The 13,413-nt window shown below is 42.9% G+C and overlaps 1 protein-coding gene across 1 annotated transcript in view; it reads right to left on the bottom strand.

Annotated features, from left to right (window-relative positions):
• pdzrn4 (PDZ domain containing ring finger 4) overlaps positions 1-13,413 on the bottom strand; it is a 35,582-nt gene that overhangs the window by 15,658 nt on the left and 6,511 nt on the right. The window lies entirely within an intron of this gene.

Below are 13,413 nucleotides of genomic sequence, written 5' to 3'. Positions count from 1 at the left end.
ACATTCTGCTTATTTATTTATTTTTACACAGAACACTTTCCCTGCACATAAAGACGTTTTATCGCTGATCAACTAGTCACTATTGAAGCACAATTGTGCTTCAATTTACTTGCGTTTACTCCCAAATTTATATAGGCTCAATATTGTGTTCCATTAGTCGGGGTGGGGGGGGATAAAAAACCTCCCACAAGCATTTTTAATGAGCTCATTTAATCACATTCCATTTTGCTCCAATTTTCTTTTTTAAATCAGTCCAAGTTGCATGCATTATTTACATTGCATTCTATCCAGAAGCCCATCAGACATAGAATAATAATACTGATTTAGGCAAATGAGCTTCAAAGTGGGACAATATGGGGCATATGTTTTAGAGTGAGCTGCATCTACTTACTTTTTTTCGAAAAAGACTTCAGCCTGAAAACACAGTCACACACAAACGCTGTCACTTAGTTTGACCCAGTTACAAAGCATGCAGAAGATGCCTTTGCTCAAGTTCACTTTCAGTCTGTCGTTCCCTGAAATTGATTAATTGCATTGATTTTGAATGTCTGGGAGTGTCACAACTTTTGTCGAGAGCTTAAAATGTCATATCCCTAATGTCTGCTTCTTCATTAGAGTAGAAATGTAGAAAGGGGGACATTCTTTCAGTGGCAGTGTGGTCTTCTTTCGTGATCCCCATGTTGTTTACTGGACATCACGATCAGGTATTTTTGAAGTGTGGTTGCAATCTGTGGCTTTAGCACATTAATACACACTTTGTCAAGCGCCTCTGTGGAACTGCCTGTGAGCCAGACAGATGCTCTTACTGATAACATGGCTGCTGGCAGGGACAGACGGAAAAGCAGATTTAAGCCACTAAAAAAAGCTCACCCAATAAAATCGATGCCTGTTTAAATTTACAGCATTTTAAGGTTATGTTTGCTGCTTCCTCTTGCCGTGAGATACGAGCCATTTGGCTAAACCTGAAGTTTGTAAACTGCTCACTCTTCCCCACCAGTGTTTTTAGCTAACGGAACATGCAGGCTGCTAGTCTACACGGCTGCCTTGTCTGGTAAGTTTGTGTCAGACAATTCCTGACTTTGTTGCAGGTGTAGAGTTTATTTGGTGAAGTGGCTAAAATCTGTTTTTCCTTCTGTCCCTGCTAGGAGCCATGTTACGAGTCAGTGTGCTCAGATGCATGTTAAAAGTCCGATTTTAGTCAGGCTAAGACAATAATTTGGTTTTCTTAATGTCACGTAAACACGATAGTCCAACTAAAATCAAGCTAGTTTTAGTCGGACTTACATACCTGGATAAAGCGATTCATAGTCCGATTACTCCTGCATGTGCTTAGTCTGACTGGAGCACCAAATTTTCCTCCCAGTTTTTGACCCGGAAGTGAAAAGGGATGACATACAAATTGCATACAGAACCACAGCTTGATCCATCTAGCTGTTAGCTGTTTGTGTGACTTAAGGTCAACAGGAAACTGATTCAATACACACTCGTTTATAAAGAGATACGGCGCCACCTACGGAGGCGGAGTCAGACATACTTATACTCGGCAAGTTGTCCGATTGCCTGTCTTAGTCAGACTAGGGCCTTAGCTCGATTAAACAGTGCATGTTAACGTACCGAGTGAGGGTGAATCTCTGCCTCCCAGGTGGGTCTATGGCTACGTCGGCGCACCCGACCACACTTCAAACACAGACACACACCACAAAACATGAACTATCCTTTTAAGTTGAACTTATAAACAATATTTATAGACATGCCCATCAGTGCATATCCTGCCATCTGTGGCTTTGGCGGAAATGACATCAAACCTATAACCTTTCACATTTTGTGCGTCATAACAGCCCCAGACACAGTAACTCTTTTTTTACTATCCAGTTTGTGTATCCCTGAAAAGGTCGGGGGTAGAGCAAGTTCCACAACATTTTCGAAGTTGTAATGAGGTCCAGATGGACACATTAATCTCCAATCAGAGTGAACGCTCTGGAAGGCAGGAAGTGATTGTGCAGTGACACCTGCCAGAGTGTTTACCTGCTGTTGTTCCTCTTTTCAATCTGCCTGTTGATGAACTAACTGGGGGCTGATTAATAGCGAGCAGATGTGGCAAAGACTGGTGATAATGGCTTAGAAGACATAGCCTTTATGGGTTTCTGTGCATCGCACGGTTTATCCCAACGTGTACTGTAAAGTGGACATACACAGTGTGGGGATGATTAACTTGCAAATGAGAAGATAAAGAGGAGCAGATAAATTAGAGTGAGTTAAAGAATAAATAAATAAAGGAACATTCAATATGATGGTTTTATATGTGTCCCATACTTTTTGTTGTTGTTTTTTTATCATGCTCGTTAAACCACGAGTCACATAGCAATCCACATTTATATAAAAATGCCCACATTCTGTTCTGTTTATCACCCTTTTCTTTATGACTTCCTGTCATTCTTGCAAAGGCTGCTTCCACATTGGTATTGTTGTTTAATTTAGTCGCACCGTGCATTCTTCCCTTCCAGCTGTGCGTATGTGTGGGCAAGCATGCACAGGAGCTGTACATGCGAGTGCAATATCTGTACCGAGACGTGCGGGTGAGTGGATTCCATCAATATCGAGTGGTAATTCCATTTTTATTACTGGTTCCACGTTCTCATCACTCAGTCCTGTGACCAAGCTGACAGAGAGACAATATCAACCCACTATATCACCTGACGTAACCCATGAAAGCTCTACAAGAGCACTAAAAAGTAGTCTGATAGTTTAAGGTCATGGCGGTCCACAGGGACAGCTGTAATGAACCAACAATCTAGCGGAGTCTTCATATACCTTTCAAGTTAAAGGTTACCATTGCCAATAAAAATGGTTCCCAGTAGCCCTAAACCAGACCTTCTGTGTCGGTTCGAACACTCTTTACTAAAGGTCAAGGTTCAAGGTGGCATACTAGTTCAGGAGAATGTACAGTAGCTTGCATGTTGGTGTGTATGAGTGCTTAGTGAGTACATAATGTCATCAATCTGCCGCCATTTATGAAAACATGACTTGCTCTATGTACACTTAGTATCTTTTGAAATCCTTGAGGTACATTTTGCTTTTTGTTGTTGGTTTTTATTCATTTGATAACCAAATAACCAAAAAATGAAATATTAAATGTTTCATATACTAGATATAATTGGATAATGTACAATGTAAGCTATGATTTATTACATTTAAATTTCAAGTTTCAAGGTAATGATGGCTATGTTCAATTTAGGCTTTTCAGTTTCTCGGCACGTGCTGGTTCATTGTCACACTGTTCTGACTTAGTGTACATGAGTGGAACTGAGCCATTGTTAATATGATCAAGACCTGGGCTTTTCCAGTTCAAACATGTCAAAATGGCTGCTGTGCCTGGGGCCCATTCTCAGAACAATAGTTAACCTGCTAATTTATGCTATCTAATGAGACAGCATATTTTTCCTGAGCATTGGTAGTTAAACTCAAATAATAATGTGTTGGATAAACACAATTAAAGTGCTATGTGACTTACAAGAATGGCCTGGAAAGGTTAGTAGCTATAGCTTTAACTTCAGATAGTTTTCTTAGTCATAAAACATTTGCAAACAGTGTCAAAATGTTGGAGTCTAGGTTTCCATAACCATTTCTCCTCTGTTAGCGAGGATTGAGGAATATTCTTTGTTGACATGCGTACATGTCACTCCTTGACACAACTCTGCACAGATTGTTAAAGGTAGTCTCGAGTCTCGGCCACCAGCTATTAATGTAAAATTCTACTCCCTGTGATGCACCAATTACACACATCACCGACTATGAGGGTTTGCTGGTGGACCATAGTGTGGAAATGGCTGCTACATGTGCTGAGACGGGATGGCACAGTGAGTGCCAATCAGTACCTGACCTGAGGCTTGCAATATGCTCAATACTAGGCTCATGTCAACCTTTAAATGCATTGCAGGGATTTATCATCCGGTCCCAAAGATGGCTATATGTTGTTGTCCCCTTTTGCATTCAAACAGGAGTGATAAGGAAAGCCCCAAGATTAGAGCAAGTGTGTGTGTGTGTGTGTTTGTTGCTCCGAGATAACAGCGTGATGGAAACCACTCAACCTCACAGCTAAAATCCGACAGATATGGTGTCATTGTGGGCAAATGGAAGCAAACACACAGCACAAAACATTACATCAGCTCCCAACAGACTTAAAACGGCTCCACAATGCAGCTGTTTCCATTAACTGTGTTAGACCAAATAACGCCAGTATCTCAAACTGAACAGGCTTACAATAGACCATGTAACAATGAGCTGCCAAGGAGATAGAGATAGAGAGAGAGAGAGAGAGAGAGAGAGACGCCTGCCTATTCAACATCGACCTCGTCCGCCCCTGAGGAGTCATGGTGTTCAACACCACCGGCAAGCTGTCTGCCACGTTTCTCGCAGATTGTGATTTTTCTGAACTTCAGCTGAATGTGAGTGGGCTTGTTTTTAAATGAATGGAATTTGGCACATTGTGATGAGTGAAAAAGCGCAGGTGGCTTGCTTCAATAATCAAATCCCATTTCTTCTCCTCCTTTAGCGGCATTGAGATGATTCAGGGGGCCAATCTCCTGTGGCGGGGGCTTTCTGTCATAAATGTCTCATTTCAATAATAAAAGTCTCTGACATGCAATATCACCCTAGTGCAACGGAGCTGAGACGATAGTGCCATAAATTTGAGTGGCAGGCTGTGCAACTGGTGGTGCCATGCTCGGTCAGCTGAATCACATTGACCCCTACCTTGTGTGGGATGAGAATACCACTATGTTTTTGATGCATGTGTGTGACAAGCAACCAGGGCCAACCAGCAGAACACAACGACCCAGGATGTTTCAAACTCTGTCTTTTTCAAAGCAGACTATCATTGCCACTAAGGATTAGGAGGAACATGAATACAGCTTGTTTTATTAGCACGTTGGCTTGTAAGTGGTTCTCAAAGAGATTAGTTGTAATGTTGAAATGTAGGCTCATCTCTGCGAAAGAGTTGCGACATCGACTGGTGTGTTTCCACCGAGGGGAACTGTTTGGTTCGGTATGATCCAAACATTTTCATTTTTCGGTATCCTTCCCTTGGGGAACCAGGGTAATGGAACGGTGGAGCTAGACCCACGTCAGTTGCAACATCCTTTGCAACTGGTGTTTCTTCAAACCCTCTGTTCCCAAACAAAGCTTGACATCTTGTTGAGACAAACAGCCATAAACCAAGCAGGAAAATAACAAGCTGCTGGATGTCCTCCATTGTTGTCTGTTGTGACGCATTCAATGCCGTTGTCGGCACGCCGGTGCAACGTCACGCTACGTGTCTCGCTGACATGGCCACCAAGACCCTGCCTCCCAAGTAAAGGTACTTCCACCAAGTACAACATGAATCGTCAAGTAGATTCAAGGGCATAGCCACTGCTAAAATCCAACAAGAATATTAGTCTCTTTTGATGTTGGATGGTATACTGGACATGTAGGCATAATAAGCAACATGATTAAAGCGCTTTAATGTTGCTGGAGACATGTCATGGAGACTTTAAACACAGTTGCTCATCTAGAGAGCTAATTACTGTGTTTACCTCCAACTGCCCCTCCAACAAGTTTAATTGGAAATCTCCAAGAGGTTTTTTTTAGCTTGCCGATTTCTTTGTATGTCCTGCTGGGGTTTGTGATTGCTGCTCAACATAGGAGGAGAGTGCCCTGTCAGCATCTCCAGTTGTTGGCCAACCTCGCTCAATTAATGGACTTCTGTATCTCTTGAGCCATTTTCAGACGTGAGCTCTGGGAAATGGACGGACATTCTCCGGAACTTGCCTTTCACATAATGACAAAAGCAGTGGGAGACTGTCCAGAACATCCAGGTGATTGGTGACGCCTGGGTTGAGCATGTAGGAGACAGAACCCTGGCCCGCTCTCTTTGTGTGCTATGTTCACACGCATGCAGGCACACTTGACAAGAACAAGTTCTGGAAGTGACCAGAGTGACTTTTGTGGACTCTCAAACACTCCCCGGAACAATCCTCTGAAAATTTTCGGTGCAAGTCACAAAGCTGCCTTGGATTACACTAACACAACAATTAGCTTTAATTAGCTACACTTCAGATTTTCCAAGTGATCTGTACAGAAAAAAAACAACTGTCATTATCGCTCACTATGCAATTGCAGCATACTCTATGACATGAAAGGAGTTATAATCCCATACAGCTTCAAGATTTGCCTGAGAGTAGCTATGAACAATATAATTTACTATAATAACCGCCAATTTCAAGCTTGAGCATGAGGACAGTGCGGAGTAAATTGCTGCTCTCTTGTGGTTATCAGTCATTTTTAACTACATCTTGCCAGAGATGATTTGTTTGTCCTATTTTAGCATGTACTGTATGTCAGTGCTCTTGCAGGTGACCACAGCCATTGTCTTGTCGTTGTGACCAGCGATCAGTAGCCGTATATGAAAGGAAAAGCATGCTTATTGTACCTCAGTCTACAACTGAAACCATTCTCAGATCACAGTGAATCATGCACTAAACTGTGGTGTTTCACTCGGGCAGTAAAAGACGTACTTCACAATTAGAACAGGAACAAAACTGACAACTTTAAAAGTGCCCAAATTAAATTTCATCTCTTTATTTCAATCTTTTCTTTCGCAGGCTTGTTAGTCATTTTCTGTCTGTGACTGTTCGACGTGCATTGTAATGCTCCGCTGTTTTACATTTCGGCATCGCACCAATTAATCAAAGTGACAAGGTATTTAATGAGAGGCAATTAGAGTGTTAACAAAAATGCAAATCAGATGAGGAGTCTGTGGTAGAGAGCGAGCAAGTGATGTGTGTTTGTGTTCATGGTGGCACTGGTGGCTCGCAGTGTGTGTGTGTGTTCCAGTTATTATTAGCCTTGTGGGGACCTATGTCTGGTTTTCCCAGTCACATTATGGGGACTTGTCTTCTTTAGGGACACAAATATGAAGTCCCCATAAGGATGAGGTTAGGGTTAGGTTAAGGTTAGGCGAGAAGTAGTTATGGTTAAGGTTAGACTCCATGAAATGTCCTCTGAAATCATGGAAACCACACTGTGCATGTGTGTGTGTGCGTGATAAGCCATCCCATCGGGTTCAAGGAGATCCTGCTCTTATACCTAACCTCATTCATCGCACTGAGCTGCGCTCTTGCCGTCTGTGGTTATGTGCTTGTCCGCACCTGTGATTGCATCTATTTCCACGCGAGTACACTCGCTGTAATGAGTGTCCTTCTCGCTTTTTTCAAAGACGCGGGTTCCTCGACAACGGGCGAAAAACAACCAATTAGTTCTGCATGAGGAAGACCACATGACAACATGAAATGTGAATTAAAAAAATAATAAAAAAATGTTAAGTGGCCCGCTCAGGTCAATCCCTTCTACATCGCACTGTATCTGCAAGCGGCAGATTAGACTGTGTTTCCTCTGGGAATGTCTCTTCACAGCACGGAGTTGGTTCAGTTTCTTCTATCTTGACTTCAGAAGGTTTATTCGGTGCCTCCCATGTGTCCATGTTCAATACTACCTGCTAAAAGTAAGAGGCTGGCACACTGTCATCCAGCTGCTTACGTCCAGGTATGAAGCCACTCATCGTGGAGCCTGCAAAGCTCAAGTGTCCTTGAAAAAGATTGACTCTCCTGCTCCGTGGCCGAACGCACACTGGTGGCTCCCCGAGACTAAAACAAAAGATTACCTCCCGCTTGCCAGACAGCGGTAGAAAATGGATGGATGGATGTTTTGCCAATATGAACCAATTGTGCCCAGTGTTTCGTAGTTGTTAACTAAGCTTCAGGAGGCAAATTCCACTCCTTTGTATGCTGATGAGCCTGTTAATCAAAGACAACGACATATGTTTTCATGTACATGTACAGTATATATCTAATTGTAAGTATCACTATAATGTTATTATCAATAGCTATGTGTTCCAACCACAGTGAATTGGTGTACTTAATACTGAGACAAAATGTGACTATGATATTTTTCAGGATTTCCATATTTTTTGTGCAACTGAAAAGAAAAATAAACAAGACAACTATTTGACTGTTCGTTGACTTATTTTGTAGGGGTTTCACGGTATTGTTCTTGTATCAAGCACTCAAATACAATCCAAACTTAACCAGATGTGACATCATTTTCTTTCATTGTTGTAAATGAAGAACTGTTGATTTTTAAACTGAATCTTTTCCTTTCTTGATGTGATCATATGACATCCTTTTTTTTTTTGCCTTAATTCTCTGCTCTGCATAGTGTTTCCTTTGTCTTCCCTGTCTGTCGTTGTCAGGCTTCAGTTTAAAAAACTGTGTGTTTCTCCAGCCCCTTTAAAAAACAGACACTGTGTCACTTTGCGTTTCTATACCTGTCTGTTTCTTGTGTGCGTCTCTGGAGGTTTTCCATCTCATGTCTACCCCACCCTACCCCACCCGACCCCAGCCGAACACCGTCAGTAGTAGAAACACTCATGCAGACATCAGAGACTGTTGACTTGTGACTGTCATTCCAAGCAGCCATTCCTGATGTAAGTGGGGAGAAATCAAAGGTTATCATCTGTCAGTGAACGCATTAAGAACCAGCTCATTTCCTGCTCTTTGTGCCACCTCTTTATGCAAGGCAGGCTTCCTTTCAATTAAGCGTCATGAATACAGATTTCTCTTGTATTCTTTCACACTGTACAAGTATTTTCTCTTATTCATTACACAAACACAACAGGATGTGTGTGTTCATGATACTTTCATGGGAAACACACAGTTTCCTGCTCGGTAGTAACGTTATTTCTTTCAAGCCGTGAAGTCTTGGTGTACTTCACTCTCCCTCTCCCACAATCTGATCCAACGTTGACCCGCCTGGCAGTTTTCTTCATTTTCTCTCATAAAATGACTAATGCCCTCCTAATGACGAGCTCATACATCATGGCAGGACCAATGTGTCTGTGTTTAACTAATAGGCGCCGTGTCCTGAAGCAGCCACGGATGGCACGGGTTATGACAAACTGCATCAACAAGACATTCATTACCCTCAACATCCTAGCAACCAAATCACAATTACCGCAATCCGCGAGTGAGCATCCAGCCCCGCTGCCACATTCTTCTTCCTCGCACACCAGGCTGCCAATGCATAAATTAGCCTTCTTTTGTCACACTGGGGGGTTGACGGTGTCGAGAATTCTGCTCGTTTGTTTTGCTCGTGATGAGACCGGGGTGCACTGACGCCGGATGACGGCAAAACTTTCCTCTCCGGGCGATTCTCGACCAGTCGCTTTCACGAGCATGCATCCGTACATATAAATGTGTTTGTGTGTATGGAGATTAATGGGATGTTTTGGCGTGGGCTTTTTTTATACGCGGGTCTGTCCTTGTGTGTGTGCAACCATGCAGATAGTTGTTTCGACTGACTATCGCACTTAGCCCGCTACGTATCAGGACTCCATTGTTGCGCCGTGTCCTCCCCACAGTCGTTAGATCGCCATTAATCACCCATCTGCCATTAAAACAACAGCCCCTGAGCTGGACTGAACAATGGTGTGGCCCTGCCTTCAGCCCCTCAACACACAGCAGCAATGAGTTTGAATTAGGCTCTCGGGGGTCACAGATTAGACCCACATAATTCATCCGGACGGCCGAGTTCACAAAGAGGTTACGTGTTTACTCCTCTGTATGAGAACCGCGAACAACAAACCTGTGTTACTGTAGCAGCTAAGTGGCTTTATTTTCACGTTTTATTTTCGCCAGATGTCACATGTAGGTTGCCAATCATAGGCGACAGGAATCAACACCCAGTGCTTGATACGTGACACACTAAGATTAGGTTTGTAGTGAGGTTAGTTGGATTATTGCTTTACGTTCCTTAGTAGTCATACTTTATTCACCTGCTAGTTTAGTCATTTACATATTCATTGTTTCGGTAAATGCAAGACAGACGTCGTGAGACAGGTTAGTTTTACCTTGCTGATAATGTGTTGTTGCTAGCTTCATGCTACATCATCAGTGTTGGACTCCAGGCTACAAAAATCCAACTACACAGTTATGCAAATATGCTAATGGTTAAACACTATTCCATTTTTGCCAAATAAACTCCCCTAAATGTTACACACTGGGCCTTTAAGTCAATAAATACAAACAAAAACACGACTTTCATCTGTCATTTGAGGAAAAAACCTAAAGGACGAGGACGATAGACGCCTTTTGTTTTACGCACTAAACTAAAAAATACACTCATAACCATTTAGCATATCTTGCCGCTTGAAGTAGTTTGTATATTCATAACTATGAAACTGAAAAACAGGACCAAGCTGGTAATGTGTAAGTGATCATGCCGTAATGAAAACTCGCACATTCAGAAACGAGGCATCCCCCAGTGGATGTAATCTTGCTGTGAATCGTTTTTCACATGAGCACAAACTTGGTTAAAGGCAAAAGAAAAAAAGGAAGGACCTGCTCTCTAGATGCAGGGGCATAATTAGCAAAACATGCTAAAGCTTGGGAAGTGAAAACATTTTGCTGGGGGAGCAGGAAAATCAAAGATTTATGTGCTGTTTTTTTGGCATAAAATTAAATCCTGGTTGTGAACTAAAGAAGTTTTTTTTTTTCCTCGAGCCTCCTACTAAACCTTTGCTTTTTGCATTTTCAAGTGACATATATACACATTTATGCTCACTGGAAGCACCTAAGCCATTAGCATTATTCATAACACGAAGATTCGTTAGTCTGCCCTTTGGTGAAGAAAGGAAACGACTTAACACTCCACTGACTGAACGGGGGGGGGAAAAGAGCCGTTTTTGCCTTCTTTCAACAGCATGGTTGGCTAGTTAAGTGAGAGACACACATGAAGTGCAATTTAACTCTCATTCAACCACCTTCAATCAAGACTTCCAGCTGGCTAATCACATCCACCACCGCCGCCAGTGTATTTATCAGTCAGTATATTTCTTGATAAAGATAAAGAAATTAAAGTTGTTTACTTGCCTTCCTGAACAGAGGAAAACTGATTTAATGATTGAATGTTATCCTTGATTCATTTCTGACTTCTCATAACATTTTTAGTTTTGAAAGATTTCAAAAACATTACATTACTTTATCTCATTCGCGACGAAGAAGCGATCTACTATACATCTGCTTGTGAATAACAACAACAACAGAGATCCATCCAGTGCTTTGGCCACTCTCAGTCCTGAGGGCATTTCCCATATCAACACAAGGCTTATGGTTACACCCGCTAAATGTAATAACCCCCCCCCCCACTATGCAGATGGTTTGGTGTCATTCTATCTGTAACTGGACTCGACGCCAGACTCTGAAAGTGCCTAATGACGACTAAACCCAAGTTGGTTAAGAGGGAACTCGACACCCTCCACCCTGTGGTAACCAAATCTCCTCCTTACACCACCTGGACCCGGCGTCGACCCCCCCTGGGTTCAAAACAAACTTGGCAGTGACACAACAACTGCATTTGCATTTCCAAGCGCCGAGATCACGCCTCTTTGAGACACACTTCTCATGAAATAATATCGCCTTCGACAATATGCGGCAAACCAGACGTCGCGGTGGTCGTCGGCTGTCGCCGAATTACAGAAATGTTCTTTCGACATAGCTGCTAGAAACGGCCCCTCCCCCCCTCTAATAATGATGCATGATGGAGAAATTCTTGGCAGACTGGGGGAAACACAAAAAACAAGACAAAAAAAAAAAAAAAAGAGTGAGAGGAGGTTTTCTTTTTATAGTAAAAGTGACATTTGGTCTCACATGAGAGTCGCACCGTGTCTGCCAAGTGAGAAAAGATACAAGATTCAAGCCCCTGATTGTTATTGTGCAGCAAAACAAAAGAAACGTTTGTGACACCTCGAGAACTCGAAATAGATTATTTAAGACAAACACGAGAGTTAAAAGCACATAATCAGAGAGGAGCGTAGCCAGGAAGGAAGTTCTTTGTCTTGTCTTGCTAAGCAGCCCAGATTATTATTACACGACTGCATAGATTATGGCCCACATTATATTAAGACTATATTTCACACCTCAGAACTGAGATTTCACAATTTACTACGTTGAAAGCAGTTGGGTAAAAAGCGCTATATTAGAAAATGCTCGCGTGGAGGATATTAAAGGGTTTTTATGTGTCACAAGTTTGGTTTTAGTACTTTCCCAAAGCTACGGGGATAGATAAATAAGTAGGGATTTCTTTTTTCTTTTTCTTTTTTTTTTGCACAATGCCTGCAACTTGTCCAGAACAGCTGCAGGTGGATTAATCCTGACATCTGTGTAACCTGACAAAATAGCCCTGCGGTGTGTGGCCATAAGGTGTATTATTATTAGGTTATTCCAACACAAGGTTGGCTTCAAACCACATAATACTTGACAAAATTACCCCCCTCCCTCTCTCTCTCTCTCTCTCTCTCTCACTCCCACACATGAATGACAGGCTTTCTCCAAGCCTTCTATCACTATCTGTCTTTTTCTCGGGGTCCACACAATCTGTGGCACCGCTGAAGATGCAGCGTAACGCCAAAGTGTATTAATGAGTGCGATGCATAGACAGTGACAAGCAGCAACAAGACAGACAGGGGCAGTGGAACGGAACAGACTTGAAACTGTGTCTGGCAACTGATAAGTAATGGGAGGATGAGGAGGAGGAGGAGGAGGAGGAAAAAGGAGGAAGGTGAGCTCAGGGATTTTGGAGAGGGTGGGGTCGACAATTCAGCAAATTTGGGACCACACTTAAAAGGCACCGCACTTGTTTTCCTCTCTCCTGTTATATTATTGTCACATCCCTCTACCTTTCACCCTCATTTCCCCCCCTTAACTTCCCATTTTCCCTCAACTCTTCCTCACTCTCTCCTGTTTCCTATCGCCTTGGCCAGGAAACTTGGCCGATCGGCGAGTATGGTAATCGGCTGGAGGCTGATAACAACTGATAAGTTCCTCTTGTCTGCCGCCGAGAGCTTGAGTGACATTTTTAAAGAGTCGTAAAAAAAAGAAAAGAAAGAAGGGAAAAACACGCCGTGAAAAGGTGATGAATGGACGGACCCTTCTGTGTTTAACAAGAACGCGGCGGCGTGTGCAAATAGCCATATCTGCCCCTGACATTGCCGCGTAGTTGTGTGTACACGCTTAATGTGTCCATCCTTTTGCCGTGTTTGGAAGGGGAAACAGGAGGTAGGGGTGAGAAGTGTCACACTACCCAAAAGAAAGGGCTTTCAACCCAGGCTTATCAGAGCCAAAGCAGGGGGATTGTTGGCTAGTGGAGCGAAACAGCGACTTTGCAACCCCCCCCCCTCCTTATGCCGGACCGGTCTTGCACTGACTTTGTGATCTCCCCCCCTCCCCCCTTCTATCTGACACACACACACACTGTACGCACATGCCAGAAAATGGTGTGTATGTATTTCCTCACAGCCAATGAGACAGACCTCAGTGCACA

Source organism: Solea senegalensis, linkage group LG3 (genome assembly GCF_019176455.1).
Source record: "Solea senegalensis isolate Sse05_10M linkage group LG3, IFAPA_SoseM_1, whole genome shotgun sequence".
NCBI lineage: Eukaryota > Metazoa > Chordata > Actinopteri > Pleuronectiformes > Soleidae > Solea > Solea senegalensis.
Note: the sequence above shows the minus strand (reverse complement) of the source record. Positions and strands in the feature narration are given on the sequence as shown.